The 18,868-nt window shown below is 41.7% G+C and overlaps 1 long non-coding RNA gene across 1 annotated transcript in view; it reads right to left on the bottom strand.

The window, feature by feature from the left end:
• Positions 1-18,254, bottom strand: part of LOC126284300 (uncharacterized) — a 34,023-nt gene extending 15,769 nt beyond the window's left edge. Inside the window, exons 1-2 of the long non-coding RNA XR_007551466.1 lie at positions 18,131-18,254; positions 357-461 (exon numbers count right to left, since the gene is read on the bottom strand). This is a non-coding gene — a long non-coding RNA (uncharacterized LOC126284300). The remainder of the gene's footprint in view (positions 1-356; positions 462-18,130) is intronic.
• Between the last annotated feature and the right edge of the window lie 614 nt (positions 18,255-18,868).

Genomic DNA, 18,868 nt, shown 5'->3' with positions numbered 1-18,868 from the left:
CCCTGCACAAATGGACCATAAGAAAACTGCTAGTACATGTTCTTCCTCGTCGTCTAAAAAGTAAATAAAAGAAAATTGTGACTGGTAACAGGAAGTTGTGGATAAACAAATACAAATATAGATCAGCAAAGAGTATACGAGATGGTGAAATGAGCTTCGCCTGAAACCAATGAAAAAAGCATCATGTGGTAGCATGTTGAGTTGGTGAGGTTAACAGAGGAGGAATTTTGGAGAGTAGTGGGAAGTAAGGGAAACCGTGGTGGGTGGAATGGAATGCCCAGAGGGATAGCGCCGAGGTCAGGTTCCAAGAAGCGGAGATTACCAGGCAAGAGGCGGGCCTGCCAATGGTTTCTCACCTGGCGGCGGGGTGGAGCACTGCTTCTCGCTGCACGACCACTCGCCTTCGGGGTTGCAGATGCACCAGTTGCAGCCGTCGAACGTGGCGTCTGCGGGTGAGCAAGCTGCAACACGGGAATGCAAGGACAATGTTATATCGATCGTGGTTGGCTTCTTGAGCTACATCAGGTCATGGCTGGGAGATCGTCCCTATTTTGATAAAATCGCGTCCTGCATTTATTTCTAAATTTACAAGTGGCTCTGGGTTATTAGAAGTGGACATATATCATATGACGTTTGTTAAAACGCCCAAAAACATAAAACATAACAACTGCAGGAGAAACGATTGGCTGGAACTGATTATAACAAGCAGTTAAGGTATGAAACGCATTCGCAGTTGCTAATAGGAACAATAATCAGCTGTATAAGGGAATGACGTCAATGAAAATTTAATAAAAGCCAAAAGCTAATGAGCATTGCTGCGGCTCGAGTTGGTGCTGTTGTAGGTTTCCGTCCTTTGTTGAGGGCCAGGCTGTATAGTTAAGTTGGCACGGTTGCCGTTGTTTGTCTTCTTCTTGTGTTGACGGCACCACGGGTTCGCAAGCGTTGCCTGTCCGCTAGTGGCAGCAGTGGCGTTATCGATGTGTAGTCACTGTGGCCCTATCTTTGGTGTGACGTAGTGGTTCTTCCGGCTCGAGTGAGTGAGCGGTTCGGTTGGGGACTCCGGAGGAGCCAGGAGTGCAGTGCGAGAACACGTCGGGACTGCTGGCGGATCGTATGCACTGCTGGATGGAAGGGCTGTGGTCGTGAGGGTACACGAGCTAGTCGTCAAACGGGTCCAACAAGCCTTAAGTTGAGTGGATTTTAATCTGATGAGTGAAACATCCACTACTGTGAGATCTCGCGATTCTCCAGTGACTTGAGTTCGTGTTGCTGCTCGCAGTATTGTCGAGACGAAGAGCTGCGAGTGGAGTGCTTGGGGAAGGCGGATCTAATTAGCTTTCCTCGAATTCTTATTACTAATTGCTGTATTCTGTGTGTTACTGTGTTTTAAGTTCAACCAGCGGTATTTGACCTGCCTGGTGGCCAGTAACGCCCCAGTTACCTGCCCTGGAGGTAGTGCATGTACCCGGCCCGGGTGGCCGAGCGGTTCTAGGCGCTACAGTGTGAAACAGCGCGACCGCTACGGTCGCAGGTTCGAATCCTGCCTCGGGCATGGATGTGTGTGATGTCCTTAGGTTAGTTAGGTTTAAGTAGTTCTAGGGGACTGATGACCTCAGAAGTTAAGTCCCATAGTCCTCAGGGCCATTTGAACCATTTTTATTTTTGTAGTGCATGTAACGGCAGTGTACGTTTCCTTGTTTGCAGCTGCTGTCCGGTAAGGAGTGTAGTTTTGACAGTTTCCTGGATTTGTATGTCGGTTAGTGTTTCTTCTGCTCTGGTAGTAGTGGTTCCTTCCTCCTTTTGGACTCTCTAAACACAGCATTCTGAGGACATGGTGCTGACCACCGGTTCCAGCCTTGGCGTGTTGTTTCATCGTTACACTGGTTATCTGACGTTAGATAGCTTCACCAGATTATCATTAGTCATTCGTTAGACTGCCACTAGTCTGAGTTACCATCTTGTGATCTGAATGCAACTCTTGGCTGCCTTTTTCATTGCTCGCGAAAGTGTTTTTGGCCTGATTTACTCAGAGGTCGATTCCCAGAGCACCATCTGTGACTGGCCCTTGTGTTTTATTATTGTGTTATTATTTTATTATTGTATTACAAAGTTACCATCATTTGTCTCACTAGTTTGGGGATCATTTCCTTGTTCTTCTGAATTAACGTCATTCTTATATTTACTGTTTTATTGTATGTCCTAAATTTTTTAAATATAATTGTCACTCTTGTCATACAGTAAGTTAAACGGTTGTGCTATCAAGTTTTTTATTATTTTGTCTCACTTGTTTCCTGATCAGTTGCCTATCTCTCAAATTAACTTTTGCTATTGCATGGTCGTTTCACACTACGTTTGTAAATTTTTTTAAAATAATTACCATTCTTGGCGTTTGAGCCTTAATTTATTGCCATTAAGGCCCTCAGCACTGAGTGTCGTTACTTCTCTTGAAACTCAAATTTGGCAACTGGGTTTTTGCAGCGAGCTTTAACACCTTTGATCACTTGTCTTTTATATTATAATAACTGTAATTGTAAGTTGCAGTAAGTTTAATCAGTTCTTAATTTATTTCCATTAAGGACTTTAGCCGTGAGCGTAGTTATTTGTTTTAAAATCCTAGTTTGGTAAATGTATTTTGGAAGTGAGCTTTAAGATCATTCGTGGTTTGTCTTTTATATTTTAATAACTGTAATTGTAAGTTACAAAAAAATTTTAGACAGTTCTTAATTTATTCCCATTAAGGCTTTCAGCTGTGAAACAATTTTGAAATTATTACCATTATTTTTATTTGTTGCTGATTTTGAATAAATTGTGTATGATAAAAAAAGGCCAAGCAATAGTAACTGATTATGGCGCCGTCCACAATCGTAACCGACGTGGGAGCCGCGCGATCGGTAGTAAGCCGCCCTGGACCACGCGGTTACTTCGCGCTGCCCTGTTTCTTGTCGCACTTCCTAAGCGGAAATATCTTCCTTCAGTTCTTGGAATTTCTATTTACAGCGGTATGCAATGATGCTATAAAAGCCCAACTGTCACTGATTCCCTGTTTGTCGTTCACTGAACTGAAACGTTCAGGACCGTTTGTAAGCAGGAGACGTAAGATGTTACTTTCAAGGGCCTACTCTCTCAATTGTAGTGCGAGGAAATTTCCAGATAAGACATTTATAACAACTTCATACTGTTCCCTGGCCGTGCAGCTCTTCCTAATCACTTAACTCTTTTCGTCTACACCGAGCGAGGTGGTTAAAACATTGAACTCGCATTCAGTAAGACGGCGGTTCAAACTCGTTACCGGCCATCCTGATTTGACTTTTCTGTGATTTCCCTAAATCGCTCCAGGAAAATATTGGGATGTTTCCTTTGAAAGCGCGGCCGATTTCCTTCCCCGTCCTTAAAACAGTCCGAGCTTATGCTCCATCTCTAATGACCTCGATGTGAACGGTCGATAAACCTAATCCTCCTTCCTAGTCTATATCTGAAAAGTTAAAACGTCACCCTAAATAAATGCCTTGTGGTTAGCGGCCCCCGTCGGGTAGACTGTTCGGCTGGTGCAAGTCTTTCGAGTTTACGCCACTTCGGCTATTTGAGTGTCGCTGGGGATGAAATGATGATGACAAGAACAACACAACACCCAGTCCCCGAGAGAAGAAAATTTCCGACCCAGTCGGGAATCGAACCCGGGCCGTTAAGTATGAGATTCCGTCGCGTGGTGCGAACTACGTCCACCTAATACTGTAACATAACCAGGACATTTACACACAATCCGTCCCAAGTTATGGCTCAAATGTTCTAGCACAATGGCTCATGAGGGAAGAGTCTATAATGAGCGAGCCGGCCGGAGTGGCAGTGCGGTTCTAGACGCTACGGTCTGGAACCACGTGACCGCTACGGTCGCAGGTTCGAATCCTGCCTCGGGCATGGATGTGTGATGTCCTTAGGTTAGTTAGGTTTAAGTAGTTCTAGGGGACTGATGACCACAGCAGTTAAGTCCCATAGTGCTCAGAGCCGTTTGAACCAATTTATAAAGAGCGGAAACGTCAAACGTAAGTGTCGTTTTATAACATAGTGTGTTTTCAGTGTTGGTATGTTCTCCTTACTCTGTTGCATGTCCATAGACTTGTTCAGAGTGCCAATTACCGGAGAAAATGTTTAAAACATTCGTTTCTAGATGGCGCAAGGTAGAAGGAAATTACGTGAAGACTTTGTTTCGAAGGATTTACAAAACTGTTGAGTCATCTGAAGCTATGAAGCCATTCCACATAATCCAAATGCATACAAATGGCTTCTTTGGTTTTAAAGATGTTGCTGGAACATTGCTACCGATGATAGGGCTAATATTACTAAGCGCAGTATGATCCAAGTGTCTCATACTCATCCATGTCAAATAGCAATTAAAAATGTTTACACTGAAACAAAAAAGAAAGCAAAGACGCCAACATCTTCAAAACAGGCTGATATAACCGCAGGCCATGCCGTACTTCACCTGAAAGAGTAGTCACGTTCCTCAGTTGCAGAATAGAAAGACCAGTAAACGATATTGCCATTTATCCTCAAAAGCACAGGGAATTGTACAATAAACTTTTCAACATCTGATCCCAGAAGTCAGTGCTGAAAGTTTTTTCTTGAATTTAATTTTTTGTCTCGTGCAGATATTTAAAATATGGGAAAAATGTTTTTGTCCACTACAGTTCTACTGGTTAAAACATAACTGCTGTATTTCTGTTCTTGTTATACCACAAATAAAACGTAGTGCCTCAGTATTAATGGTACGTGAAACTAAAACGTTCTGATTGTTACTTAGAACGAATCAGTTCTCCCGTATGAGATTTAGACCTAGCCATTTCGCTATTACGGCACTTTCAAAATTCTTAATAAATTACGTATTTTCTAACGCCTCTCATTTGTTTCAGAAAAGAAGTGAGCAGCATAATTCTGTGGTATCTGAATATCTTAGGTACAAATAGGAGATTCATTCTTTTTGGTTCCCCTAATAAATGTGAGATTTTGCACTTAGAACGTTTGCATTTCCACTCTTCATTTACCTTCACAAAATTTATTTCACCATCGAAATCTGTATTAATCTTATTACATATTGTATTGTGGAGTTCAGAGGATCCATATCCCCCACCTTTCCAATTAAAACAAGCTTACGACAGGGAGACGCTCTTTCATGTGTCCACTTCAACTTTGCTTTAGAGAAAGTGGTTCGGGAGAGTGATCTACATCTATATAATGGTCTCCGATTCGAACACAGTGAAGTAAAACTCCTGGTTTATGCTTGTAATGTTCCCTGGCAGCACACACACTATTAATAAAATGAAATGACATTTAATTGTACTATGTACGCCGCTATGAAGCAATTCGTATGTACTGTAATTGTTGAACAAAAAATATTATTTAATTTTGTACAAAGGGCGTTGGGTATTATTGTAATATTTTCTGTAATAATATTCTCGATGTATTTATGATTGTAATATTTCTATACTCATAATGTAATTACGAAATATGTTAATATCTGCAATGAAAAAAATGTAAAATATAGCCACAGAGGAAAATAATGTTGTAAGATTACAAAGAGATAGTCATAATCAGTAATAATATAAATAGCTCTACATAATGTGCATTCTTTTTCGTCTTCCTCGAGAGCTGAGAGAGAGAGGAACCTGTGACGTAGAATTATATGAATGAGTAGTCTTCTTTTGTCTTTATCTATCTTTAGCCGCCATTAGCGGAGAAATTATAAAGGTGTGTAATTTTAATTATTGTTATGGTCTAAATACATTATAATTTATCAAAATTGTGTATTACTAATGTAAATTAGCTTGCCCATGTCATCTATAATATTTCTTTAAAGAATTTTTAGCATTTTTAGCGGTTATCGTTGGTGTTGCTGGGCTGTGCCGCGACCGAACGATTTGCAGCGGCGGCACATTTAAAAAATTGTTCCGCTATAAAATTAACCAATCCCGTAAATCGGGAGTAGGTAAAATTAGCAGTGAATTACGAAATATTTTTCTTTTACAGCGATCCTGAGGCTGACTGAATTTATTACTGGTTTTACATTTGTGCATTCATAGGCGGATAATTAACGTTGAAGTTGTTAATCTGTTGGTTCTTTCAATTTCTAAAGCAAATAACTTAAACGTATAGTGAAGTGTGTTTTGCCAATGATAATTAAACGTTCAGGTCGGCTTGGCAATATTTAACCATTTTATGCTAACAGAGACAGTCTTGTGTTCCATAGCTAACGCCGCGAAAGAATTCAGTAAATATTTAAAAACCCACTGCATCTAGAAAATATGTGCCAAGGCCGAAATACGTAAAAAATTTAATTTAAATAATGTTCAAAGTAGTAAATGTTATTATTCAGTTAGTTTGAATTTATAAGCATGAGAGGGTTGCTAAAGTTCACGTAATTTTAAATGTGCTTAATTCTGTCTAAATGAATTTTTATTACTACACGTAAAAAAAAGGGGTTCTACAACAAAGTTCGTACTGAAAGAGTAAATAACAAAAATATTTAAAGCCATTTCTTCCCCATTTTCATCCATTCATTTTTACATAATAAATATTTTCTTTTTTCTCATCAAATGCTGATGATATAGTGTTGCTGAGTGAAACAGAAGAAGAACTGAAAGACATATACAGATCTCGCAGGCACAGTGCCAGCAAAATTGGGCTTTTGATTAACCAAGAGAAAACCGAATATATGGAAATAGGTAGAGACATAAACCCAAATCCATACTTTGAAATTCACCAGCATTCTAAATTCAGAGACGTTGTCCAGTTTAAATACCTTGGATCACATTTCAACAGTAAAAATATCATAACAATGGATATAAATTAAAGAATAGTCTCAGGCTCAAGATGTCTGTACTCACTAAGCAATCCACTAAAAAGTAAAGCCTTGTCAGTCGCCACAAAGATGAAGATATGTAACACTATCATCTGCCCTATAGTACTGTACGTTTCAGAAAGGTGGACAGTTACAAAGAATGAAAGAGAAAAACTGCATGTTTTCGAAAGAAGAGTAATGAGAAAAATCTGAGGACCTGTGTTGGAGGATGGTGTATGGAGAATTATAAAGAGTAATGAAATTTATCAGTTAATGGAGCAATCCACTGTCATCCAGAAATTAAAAAATAGTAGACTGCAATGGGCTGGACATGTGGCTAGAATGAAAAACAGCACAATCACCAAGAATGCATTTGAAGGAACTCTCCAGGCAACAAGACCATTGGGCCGACCTCGTTCGAGGTGGAAAGATGACATAGAGAAGGACATCGCAGCATTAGGAATTTGCACACGGTGGAGAGAGGCTGCGAGAGATAGAAGGCGGTGGAAGCAGATCGTTGGTGCAGCGCGTGGTCTAGAGGACCTGTGATTGCTGAGAAGAAGAAGATATTGTATTATTTGCGGCTATCTTCATCAACATCACCATCATTATCATCATATCATCATCATCATCATCATCATCATCATATCATCATCGTCATTGTCACCATCAGCAGGAGCAGCCACCCGACATCTAATGCTGTACTCATGTAAAGCTTCATCACCTGTACGCATTCATAAGACCGCTGCGTGTTTTATAATATCATCTGTTCTCTATCAGCTGAGTCTTTTGTCTGCCTTTCTTGGAATCCAACAGAGCTTCCATACTCCATACACTATCGCTTTACCTACTTAAACGTCCCATTTACTACCATATCATTTTCATTACGCTTCTAGTCACGTCTTACACTTCCAGAGCCATCTTTTGTTTTATTTTCCGTCCTACTATATGCTAAAATGTCTTCCTCAAATACATATACCACTCCATAATACGCAACGCTGTCATGAACAGTTAAACAGTGAATTGCATCTGTAAACTGTATGTTGTGCCGAAAATTTATAGTTAAATGTGGTCCACCATTAAGAAAGCTTAAGAATCATTGGTCTAAGTTGTTGAATTGTGGTATGAGTTATATTTCTGAAACTGAACTATTGAATACACTTCCCATTCGCAGTATCGATTAAATGGACTAATGATAACAAAATGAACTAAAAAAATCCATGCCGAAGGACAGAAACAGACATATCTAGATAATGTGTTCATTTTAATCGGGTTTTGCAAATAAAATTTTTTTAAAAGTCATTGGTTTGCAAATGGTTTTATTCATTTTTGGAATTTATCTTATAAAACTAGTGTCCAATTTTTTGTTAGGATGTCAGTTAGGAGCTACAGGATAACCGTCAGACCATTAAAATCCCCTTGGCATGTAAATATATAATCCATCATGATTTTCATGATTATCGGTCTTCACTGTGTAACAAGTACTGTTGTATTTTTATTTTTATTTGGGATGGGAATTTATATGTGAAAATGTAATCCTGCGAATTCTGGCACTGACAGATTTGAATGCTGGACATTCCGAATAACGACAGAGGTGACATACACTGTATATCTTGCCCTTCAACAGCCCCTTGGCATTTGATGACAATAGAGAAGAATTTGGGTACGTGTTGACTTTTCAAATTTAGCTGTTTGGTCATATCCAGGACATGCGTTCAACCTGTAAGTTTTTACATATCTGACACATCAAGATAATAAATTATGAAGCCCCTCTGAGCCTAAAATATTTTGGGTTTTAGATAAATTTGTCACTATTAGTTTCATACTGGATTATACAAAAGTATGATGAAGTGATGCTTTGTTGCCTTATGATGATCTTGTATATCGAAACCGCAAATGCAACAAAATACGTACTTGGCGGCTGTCAGAGCATTTTCTAAGAGTTTAACAGAAGTTCTTATGTTAGTACTAAGCGACCGGTAAATACTCGTATCTCCATGAACTGAACACTGACTCCCTCTTACAAGGCAGTAACATTGTTGATAGGACTCCAGCAGTAACATTTCTGATCAGACTTCACCAGTAATATTGCCAATCGGGCGTCAAGAAGAATCTAATAATTCCATCTCGGCAGAAGACAGTGCTGACAGGTGTGAACATTACCAAACGATAACATTATCAGAATATGCCATGGCTGCAAAACACTGGCTAGAGGTATTTAAAGAATAATGGAGCAAAAATGGTAAAAATAGGAATACACGAGGCAATAGTGACTCTACGAATTATCAAAGAAGATAGGTTAAAGATAGGAAAACCAACTTTTATAGAATTTGCAGCTTTGGAAAAGGCTTTTGCCAATTTTCACTGGGGTACACCCTTTGAAAGTATGAAGGCAGCAGGAGTGAGATAGGGATAGATAAGGATTATCTGCAACTTTCAGAAACCAGACTAGTTATATGAATCGAAGGACATGACAGAGAACCAGTGATTGAGAACGGGGCGAGAGAGGATGTTATTCAATCTGCACATTATGGAAGTAGCAAACGAAATCAGTAAGAAGTTTTGGAGGGGAAATGAAATACAGGGAGAAGAAATAAAAACTTGAAGTTTTGACGATGCCAGCAGAACTCTGTAAGAGACAGCACGAACCTGGAAGAGCAGTAGATCGGTATGGACGGTGCATTGAAAAGAGGTTATAAGACGAACATCAACAAATTAATACAAGGTAATGGAATGTAGTCGAGTTACATCAGGCTACGTTAAGGGAATTAGACTAGGAAATGAGATTCTATAAGTGGTAAATGGTATTTGCTATTTCGGCAACGTAGTAAATGGTGACACACCAGACAGACAGTCTATAAATGCCGAGTAGTAATTGCAACACAGGTATTTCTGCAAAAGAGGAATTTATGAAGATCTAATATAAATTTAGGGAAGTGAAAAGTGGACCATAAGCAGTTAAGAAAAAAGGAGATTAAGAGCTTTTGAAATGCGGTCCTGCAGATAAATGCCGAAGATTATATGGGTAGATCGAGTAACTAATGAGGAAGCGCTGAGTCGGATTGGGGAAAAGAGATGATGCAAGTTGATTAAAAGAAAGGGTAAAGTTGCTAGGGCAAATCCTGAGGTATTAAAGAATTTGGGAGTTAAAGATCGTAGAAGGAAACGAAGGAATAAATACAGTAAGCGTGTGCATATGGATGTAGTTTGCAGAAGTTATTGGGACATGAGGCGGCCGATGTGGAGCGCTGCTTCAAGGGGAGCTGAAATACCGAAAAACGGCAAAAAGTTACAATTTCAGTTTTTAAGTCTGTAAAATAATTTGGAATTTCGCAGACTTTCTTAATAAACTGTAATTAGAAATATTTTTATTTCATTTTCCAAAATGGTATGGGCGTCCAGGAAAATTACCCAACTTGTGATGTGCATGTACTCAAACATTCGCATTTCCGAAAACATTAGGTATAAAAGGTATGCATCTACATCTACATCTATACTCCGCAAGCCACCTGACGTTGTGTGGCGGAGGGTACTCTGAGCACCTATATCGGTTCTCCCTTCTATTACAATCTCGTAATGTTCGTGGAAAGAAAGATTGTCGGTATGCCTTTGTGTGGGCTCTAATCTCTCTGATTTTATCCTCATGTTCTCTTCTCGAGATATACGTAGGATGGAGCAATATATTGCTTGACTCCTCGGTGAAGGTACGTTCTCGAAACTTCAACGGAAGACCGTACCGGCCTACTGAGCGTCTCTCCTGCAGAGTCTTCCACTGGAGTTTATCTATCATCTCCGTAACGCTTTCGCGATTACTAAATGATCCTGTAACGAAGCGCGCTGCTCTCCGTTGGATCTTCTCTGTCTCTTCTATCAACCCTGTCTGGTACGGATCCCACACTGGTGAGCAATATTCAAGCAGTGGGAGAACAAGTGTAATGCAACCTACTTTCTTTGTTTTCGGATTGCATTTCCTTAGGATTCTTGCAATGAATCTCAGTTTGGCATCAACTTTATATGATCATTCCATTTTAAATGGTTCAAATGGCTCTGAGCACTATGGGACTTATCATCTATGGTCATCAGTCCCCTAGAATTTAGAACTACTTAAATCTAACTAACCTAAGGACAGCACACAACACCCAGCCATCACGAGGCAGAGAAAATCCCTGACCCCGCCGGGAATCGAACCCGGGAACCCGGGTGTGGGAAGCGAGAACGCTACCACACGACCACGAGATGCGGGCTCCATTTTTAAATCACTCCTAATGGGTGCTCCCACATAATTTATGGAATTAACTGCTTCCAGTTGCTGACCTGCTATTTTGTAGCTAAATGATAAAGGATCTTTCTTTCTATGTATTCGCAGCACACTGTAAGTAGGCTGTTTAGCTTTTTTTTTTATTGGTAACGCCGCCGCCACGTAGCGCTCTGTATGAAAATCACTGGCTGTGTGTGTGCAGTCTGTGGCTGGTTTGCATTGTTGTCTGCCATTGTAGTGTTGCGCAGCGGCAGCTGGATGCTAACAGCGCGTAGCGTTGCGCAGTTGGAGGTGAGCCGCCAGCAGTGGTGGATGTGGGGAGAGAGATGGCGGAGTTTTGAAATTTGTAAGACGGGATGCCATGAACTGCTATATACATTATGATTTCTGACCACTATTGAGGTAAATACATTGTTTGTTCTCTATTAAAATCTTTCATTTGCTAACTTTGCCTATCAGTAGTTAATGCCTTCAGTAGTTTGAATCTTTTATTTAGCTGGCAGTAGTGGCTCTCGCTGTATAGCACTAGTTCGAGTAACGAAGATTTTTGTGAGGTAAGTGATTTGTGAAAGGTATAGGGTCATTCTTTTGTAGGGATTATTGAAAGTCAGATTGCGTTGCGCTAAAAAATATTGTGTGTCAGCTTAAGCACAGTCTTACACAATTTTTCTAAGGGGACGTTTCAACATTACACTTGTCTACATTGAGATTCAATTGCCATTCTCTGCACCATGCGTCAATTCGTTGCAGATCCTCCTGCATTTCAGTACAATTTTCCATTGTTACAACCTCTCGATATACTACAGCATCATCCGCAAAAAGCCTCAGGGAACTTCCGATGTTATACACAAGGTCATTATGTACACTCCTGGAAATTGAAATAAGAACACCGTGAATTCATTGTCCCAGGAAGAGGAAACTTTATTGACACATTCCTCGGGTCAGATACATCACATGATCACACTGACAGAACCACAGGCACATAGACACAGGCAACAGAGCATGCACAATGTCGGCACTACTTCAGTGTATATCCACCTTTCGCAGCAATGCAGGCTGCTATTCTCCCATGGAGACGATCGTAGAGATGCTGGATATAGTCCTGTGGAACGGCTTTCCATGCCATTTCCACCTGGCGCCTCAGTTTGACCAGCGTTCGTGCTGGACGTGCAGACCACGTGAGACGACGCTTCATCCAGTCCCAAACATGCTCAATGGGGGACAGATCCGGAGATCTTGCTGGCCAGGGTAGTTGACTTACACCTTCTAGAGCACGTTGGGTGGCACGGGATACATGCGGACGTGCATTGTCCTGTTGGAACAGCAAGTTCCCTTGCCGGTCTAGGAATGGTAGAACGATGGGTTCGATGACGGTTTGGATGTACCGTGCACTATTCAGTGTCCCCTCGACGATCACCAGAGGTGTACGGCCAGTGTAGGAGATCGCTCCCCACACCATGATGCCGGGTGTTGGCCCTGTGTGCCTCGGTCATATGCAGTCCTGATTGTGGCGCTCATCTGCACGGCGCCAAACACGCATACGACCATCATTGGCACCAAGGCAGAAGCGACTCTCATCGCTGAAGACGACACGTCTCCATTCGTCCCTCCATTCACCCTGTCGCGACACCACTGGAGGCGGGCTGCACGATGTTGGGGCGTGAGCGGAAGACGGCCTAACGGTGTGCGGGACCGTAGCCCAGCTTCATGGAGACGGTTGCGAATGGTCCTCGCCGATACCCCAGGAGCAACAGTGTCCCTAATTTGCTGGGAAGTGGCGGTGCGGTCCCCTACGGCACTGCGTAGGATCCTACGGTCTTGGCGTCCATCCGTGCGTCGCTGCGGTCCGGTCCCAGGTCGACGGGCACGTGCACCTTCCGCCGACCACCGGCGACAACATCGATGTACTGTGGAGACCTCACGCCCCACGTGTTGAGCATTTCGGCGGTACGTCCACCCGGCCTCCCGCATGCCCACTATATGCCCTCGCTCAAAGTCCGTCAACTGCACATACGGTTCACGTCCACGCTGTCGCGGCATGCTACCGGTGTTAAAGACTGCGATGGAGCTCCGTATGCCACGGCAAACTGGCTGACTCTGACGGCGGCGGTGCACAAATGCTGCGCAGCTAGCGCCATTCGACGGCCAACACCGCGGTTCCTGGTGTGTCCGCTGTGCCGTGCGTGTGATCATTGCTTGTACAGCCCTCTCGCAGTGTCCGGAGCAAGTATGGTGGGTCTGACACACCGGTGTCAATGTGTTCTTTTTTCCATTTCCAGGAGTGTATATTGTGAATAGCAACGGTCCTACGACACTCCCCTGTGGCACACCTGAAATCATTCTTACTTCGGGAGATACAAATGCATTTCACTCTTCTGTTGTAGAAACTTTGATATTTCGTTTGGTGCCATTGTCATAGAAACTAGCTGTGTTTGCAGTACAGTTTTCGATCTGTGAATTAATGTTTTAAGTCTAGAACTTCTTTTTGCACCTCGTTCGGCGTTTGTTACCTGTCTTTTTACTACTTTTATTGCTCGAGCGACTTAGTTTCTTCGACGCCTTGTAGTGTATAGTTATTTAAAAAGCGTAAGTTCTGTGGGAGCTGATTTACGGACACCTTTTGTGTAAGTTATTCAGCTCAGATATCTTATCGCTCTCGCACTGTAGACATGTCTTCTTAACAACAGCCCACGCGAGTTCCTCGTCACCATAAAAATTATATCCCAGTGGCTACTATGGAAGCAATCCAGCTAACGTGTAGAGGCTTGTGGCATCCTCATCATCCCAGAAGATGTGCAAAAACCTCATAATTTGCGAACTCGTGCGCCTAAGAATTTATTTGTTGGGATAAAATTAAAATGGGGTGGGGGTTCACTGATGCTGTTATTTCGTCTAGGTAGATTAAAGGTCGTGGAAAGGCTTAAGATTGTTCCTGATGTTAACACCAACGAAGATCTTTAACTTGTGGACAAAGTGCGAGTTAGCAAGGATCAGTAATGATGACGATGTTTGGTTTGTGGGGCGCTCAACTGCGCGATTATCAGCGCCAGTACAAATTCCCAACCTTTGCTCAGTCCAAACCCGCCACTTTCATGAATGATGATGAAATGATGAGGACAACACAAACACCTAGTCATGTCGAGGCAGGTGTAAATCCCTGACCCCGCCGGGAATCGATCCCGTGCTCGGGAAGCGAGAACGCGACCGCGAGACCACGAGCAGCGAACGGATCAGTATGGAGCTGAATATAATATAAAGAAATCAAGGGCCCCTAGGAGAAGAGAGCTTCTAGGCGAAGAAGGACAAGAACCGTAAGATGACGCTGATAACTGCCCTGGACAATTCTGACATTGAAGTAAAAGTTGTTTGTGAATCTTCACAACACATTGTGTTAACCTCATTTTCAAACTTTTGAAATATGTATCTTTATCTCACAAATTACAAAACCAATGACATTCAAATTTTCAGAAGGGCTATAAAATAGTTAAAAGGTGTCACTGAACTAGAACCATGACAACGAGTGGCTTTTTCTCTTAATAAGGGATATTTACATGAAATTCCCCCAAATTAACAATGCCTAAAGGGTAAAAAATTGGAAAATATTATATCAAAAGGAGCATTGATTGTAGATCATTGAGCTATAATACATGTCGAGAACAGCTGTCAAGATTTCAACAGTTCCAGAGAAAAAAGTACACAAATTTATCTAATTTAACATTGTCGAGATAGGGCGTTCCGACGTCCGTCAAGCCAGTTTTTGCATTGAAGACCATAACAAAGACGAGATCACAAAAGACTAGAGCAAACGTTATTGAAACGATAAACAAAAAGCGCTAGTCTTCGGATTTCAAGGCCATCTTGAGGCAATTAATAGTGTCCCCAAAGCAGTTACAAAGTTTATAAATGATACTTCCTGTCAGATTAAAACTGTGTGCCAGCCCGAGACTCGAAGTCGGGACTTTTGGCTTTCGCGGGCAAGTGCTCTACAATCTGAGCTACCCAAGCATGACTCACTCCCCGTTCTCACAGGTTTACCTCTGCCCGTATCTCGTCTCCTACCTTCCAAACTTTACAGAAGCTCGCCTGAGAAAGGTAGGTAGGAAGGTAGGAGACGAGATACGGACAGAAGTAAACCTGTGAGGAAGGAGTGTGAGTCGTGCTTGAGTAGATCAGATTGTAGAGCACTTGCTCCCCCCCCCCCCCCCTTCCGGAAAGCAAAGGTCCCGAGTTCGAGTCTCGGTCGGGCACACAGTTTTAATCTGCCAGGAAGTTTCATATCAGCGCACACTCTGCTGCAGAGTGAAAATCGCATTTTGTTAATGATATTAGAAAATAAGTTACACATCTAGATTGAAGCAGAAACGTACAGTAAATAATATCTTCGACAGTTTGGCGGTAAAGCACAGTAAAAAGTAAGAAAAAAATTGAATAGTAAATCAACATAAATGGAGCAAACAAGAAAATGTTAACACAAAACTGGAACGGTAAACCTACACAACAGTTTATATTAATAAACAAAAGCAATAAAATAAAATTAGTACTTGATAAGGGTACTTCAGGAGGTATAAAACATGGAGAGCGATACACAAACCAATTGAAAGAAGAAAGAATTATCAGTGTAGCCTCAGAATATATGAGCATTTTAAACAATGTCAGTAAGATTAACAGAAGTGAATAATTACAGGAAAATGGAGAAGTGTGAGGGAACGTGCAGTAAATGCCATCTTTGTGAGTGAGGTGGTACTGCATTTAGAAAAGTAAAAAGTTGAAACAATATACAAATATAAAAGGAGCAAACAGGAAAAACATTAACACTATACTCAAACCTTTACCTGCTTAACACTTTGCATTAAGTAAATAAAACAAGTAAAAAAAAAGCAGCACTTGAGAGACAACTACAAGACGTATTAAACATGGAAAGTAATAGAAGCAACAATTAAAAGAGAGACTTAACAGTTGTTACAAAAGTATATGCGGATTACACAGACAATTTTAATAAGGTTAAAGAAAACAATGAATTCAGAAATGGGGCAGTTTGTAGGAACAGACAGATTGGGAAGTAATGAAAAACAGAGGGGATTATGTAAAGTTTAGGCGAGGAGAAGTGTTATGCTGTGTCAGGTCATTTAAGATTAGATCTGGACAGTAAGACAGATGTTTGTTAATTTTCATGGCTTGCAACAGTTGAGTTTTTGGCCTTTGTTTGCTAAATGAAGGACAAGGGGCTCTGGCCAGTAGTAGTGACCTTCACTCAGTACAAGCTCAGGAAATGTGGAGTCACTATTAAAACGATTGGATGCTATCAGCTTAACAGTGAAAGTGCTAACGCGGTTACGAAGTGGCACATTCACCCTGTGCCTTTCGCAACACGTACCAGCGGTACTTGAGGACAATATTATGGAAATGGAAGAGGATGTAGATGAAGATGAAATGGGAGATATGACACTGCGTGAAGAGTTTGACAGAGCACTGAAAGACCTGAGTCGAAACAAGGCCCCCGGAGTAGACAACATTCCATTAGAACTACTGACAGCCTTGGGAGAGCCAGTCCTGACAAAACTCAACCATCCGGTGAGCAAGTTGTATGAGACAGGCGAAATACCCTCAGACTTCAAGAAGAATATAATTCCAATCGCAAAGAAAGCAGGTGTTGACAGATGTGAAAATTACCGAACTATCGGTTTAATAAGTCACAGCTGCAAAATACTAACGCGAATTCTTTACAGACGAATGGAAAAACTGATAGGAGTTGACCTCGGGGAAGATCGGTTGGGATTCCGTAGAAATGTTGGAACACGTGAGGCAATACTGACCCTACGACTTACCTTACAAAAAAGATTAAGGAAAGGCGAACCTATGTTTCTAGCATTTGTAGACTTAGAGAAAGCTTCTGACAATGTTGACTGGAATACTCTCTTTCAAATTCTGAAGGTGGCAGTGGTAAAATACAGGGAGCGAAACGCTGTTTACAATTTGTACAGAAACCATATGGCAGTTATAGGAGTCGTAGGGTACGAAACGGAAGCAGTGGTTGGGAAGGGAGTGAGACAGGGTTGTAGCCTATCCCTGATATTATTCAATCTGTATACTGAACAAGCAATAAAGGAAACAAAAGAAAAGTTCGGAGTCGGTACTAAAATCCATGGAGAAGAAATAAAAACTTTGAGGTTCGCCGATGACATTGTAATTCTGTCAGAGACAGCAAAGGACTTGTAAGAGCAGTTGAACGGAATGGACAGTGTCTTGAAAGAAGGGTGTTAGATGAACATCAACAAAAGCAAAACAAGGATAATGGAATGTAGTCGATTTAAATCGGGTGATGCTGAGGGAATTAGATTAGGAAATGAGACACTTAAAGTAGTAAAGCAGTTTTCTATTTTGGGAACAAAATAACTGATGATGGTCGAAGTAGAAAGGATATAAAATGTAGACTGGCAATGGCAAGGAAAGCGTTTCTGAAGAAGAAAACTTTGTTCACATCGAGTATGGATTTAAGTGTCAGGAAGTCGTTTCTGTAAGTTTTTGTATGGAGTGTAGCCATGTATGGAAGTGAAACATGGACTATAAATAGTTTAGACAAGAAGAGAATAGAATCGTTCGAAATGTGTTGCTACAGAAGAATGCTGAAGGTTAGATGGGTAGATCACATAACTAATGAGGAGGTATTGAATTAAATTGGGGAGGAGTCTGTGGTACACCTTGACTAGAAGGAGGGATCGGTTGTTAGGACATGTTCTGAGACATCGAGGGATCACCAATTTAGTACTGGAGAGCAGCGCGGATGGTAAAAATCGTAGAGGGATACCAAGAGATGAATACACTAAGCAGATTCAGAAGGATGTAGGTTGCAGTAGGTACTGGGAGATGAAGAAGCTTGCACAGGACAGAGTAGCATGGAGAGCTGCATCAAACCAGTCTCAGGACTGAAGACCAATAACAATAACCACCGGTATACTAGCCTACACGATTTTAATCACAACTCTGCCAGTAGGCTCTGAAACGACGGCTGTAGCGCTGGAGGAGCCAGTGCGAGTGCTCACCTGCTGCTGTGCAGACGAGAGCGGCGAGGGCGAGAACCAGCGCCGGCAGCGGCCTCATCGCAGACAGCGTCCCCCCCGCCGAGTGGGATGGTGGCGCGTCATCGGCTCTCCGAGACCCTCGCCTCATATATATATATACTGCCCTACGGCGCACTCCAGTAGCGGCCTGCAGCGGTATCAGTGAGTGAGCCATCGCCTGCTCACATGACCTCGTGTCATCGGCTGCGGCCGCCCACGAACGTCTGCCTGTTTCTACCCGCAGACTTCTCGCCGATAGTTCGTCCTCGTCTTTGGCAAAGGGGGAAAAAAAAAAAGAGAACGACGAGGAACAGAGGTGGTCATTAACTGTCCAGACTCAGGGACGCAACTGTGGTTCGTTTCTGCGGTATCGTCAATGCGATTCTGTCTGTTTCAATTATTCGTCATTTGACCGTCTGCTTTTAAATTTTCCTTGCTTTTTGCTTTTAATTTGATTGGCAAACCTTTGAGACAGAACTTAAGATACACATGGTTGGACATGAGAAATGAAAATTTGCAATAAATTTTTCATCTGTGATTATTACTTTACGTATAAAATATTCTGTTGCACATTAATTAAAATGAATTTCTTTGAATATTCTGAAATAATTATTCAAGCTCTACTCTGAAAGGTCCCTGTTGGATCCCTTTCATGTTAATTTCTTAAATCTGTTATCATTTACGACATACATTCCACTTCTAAATTTACTGTGGTGTTTG

The sequence above is a fragment of the Schistocerca gregaria genome, chromosome 8 (genome assembly GCF_023897955.1).
Source record: "Schistocerca gregaria isolate iqSchGreg1 chromosome 8, iqSchGreg1.2, whole genome shotgun sequence".
NCBI lineage: Eukaryota > Metazoa > Arthropoda > Insecta > Orthoptera > Acrididae > Schistocerca > Schistocerca gregaria.
Note: the sequence above shows the minus strand (reverse complement) of the source record. Positions and strands in the feature narration are given on the sequence as shown.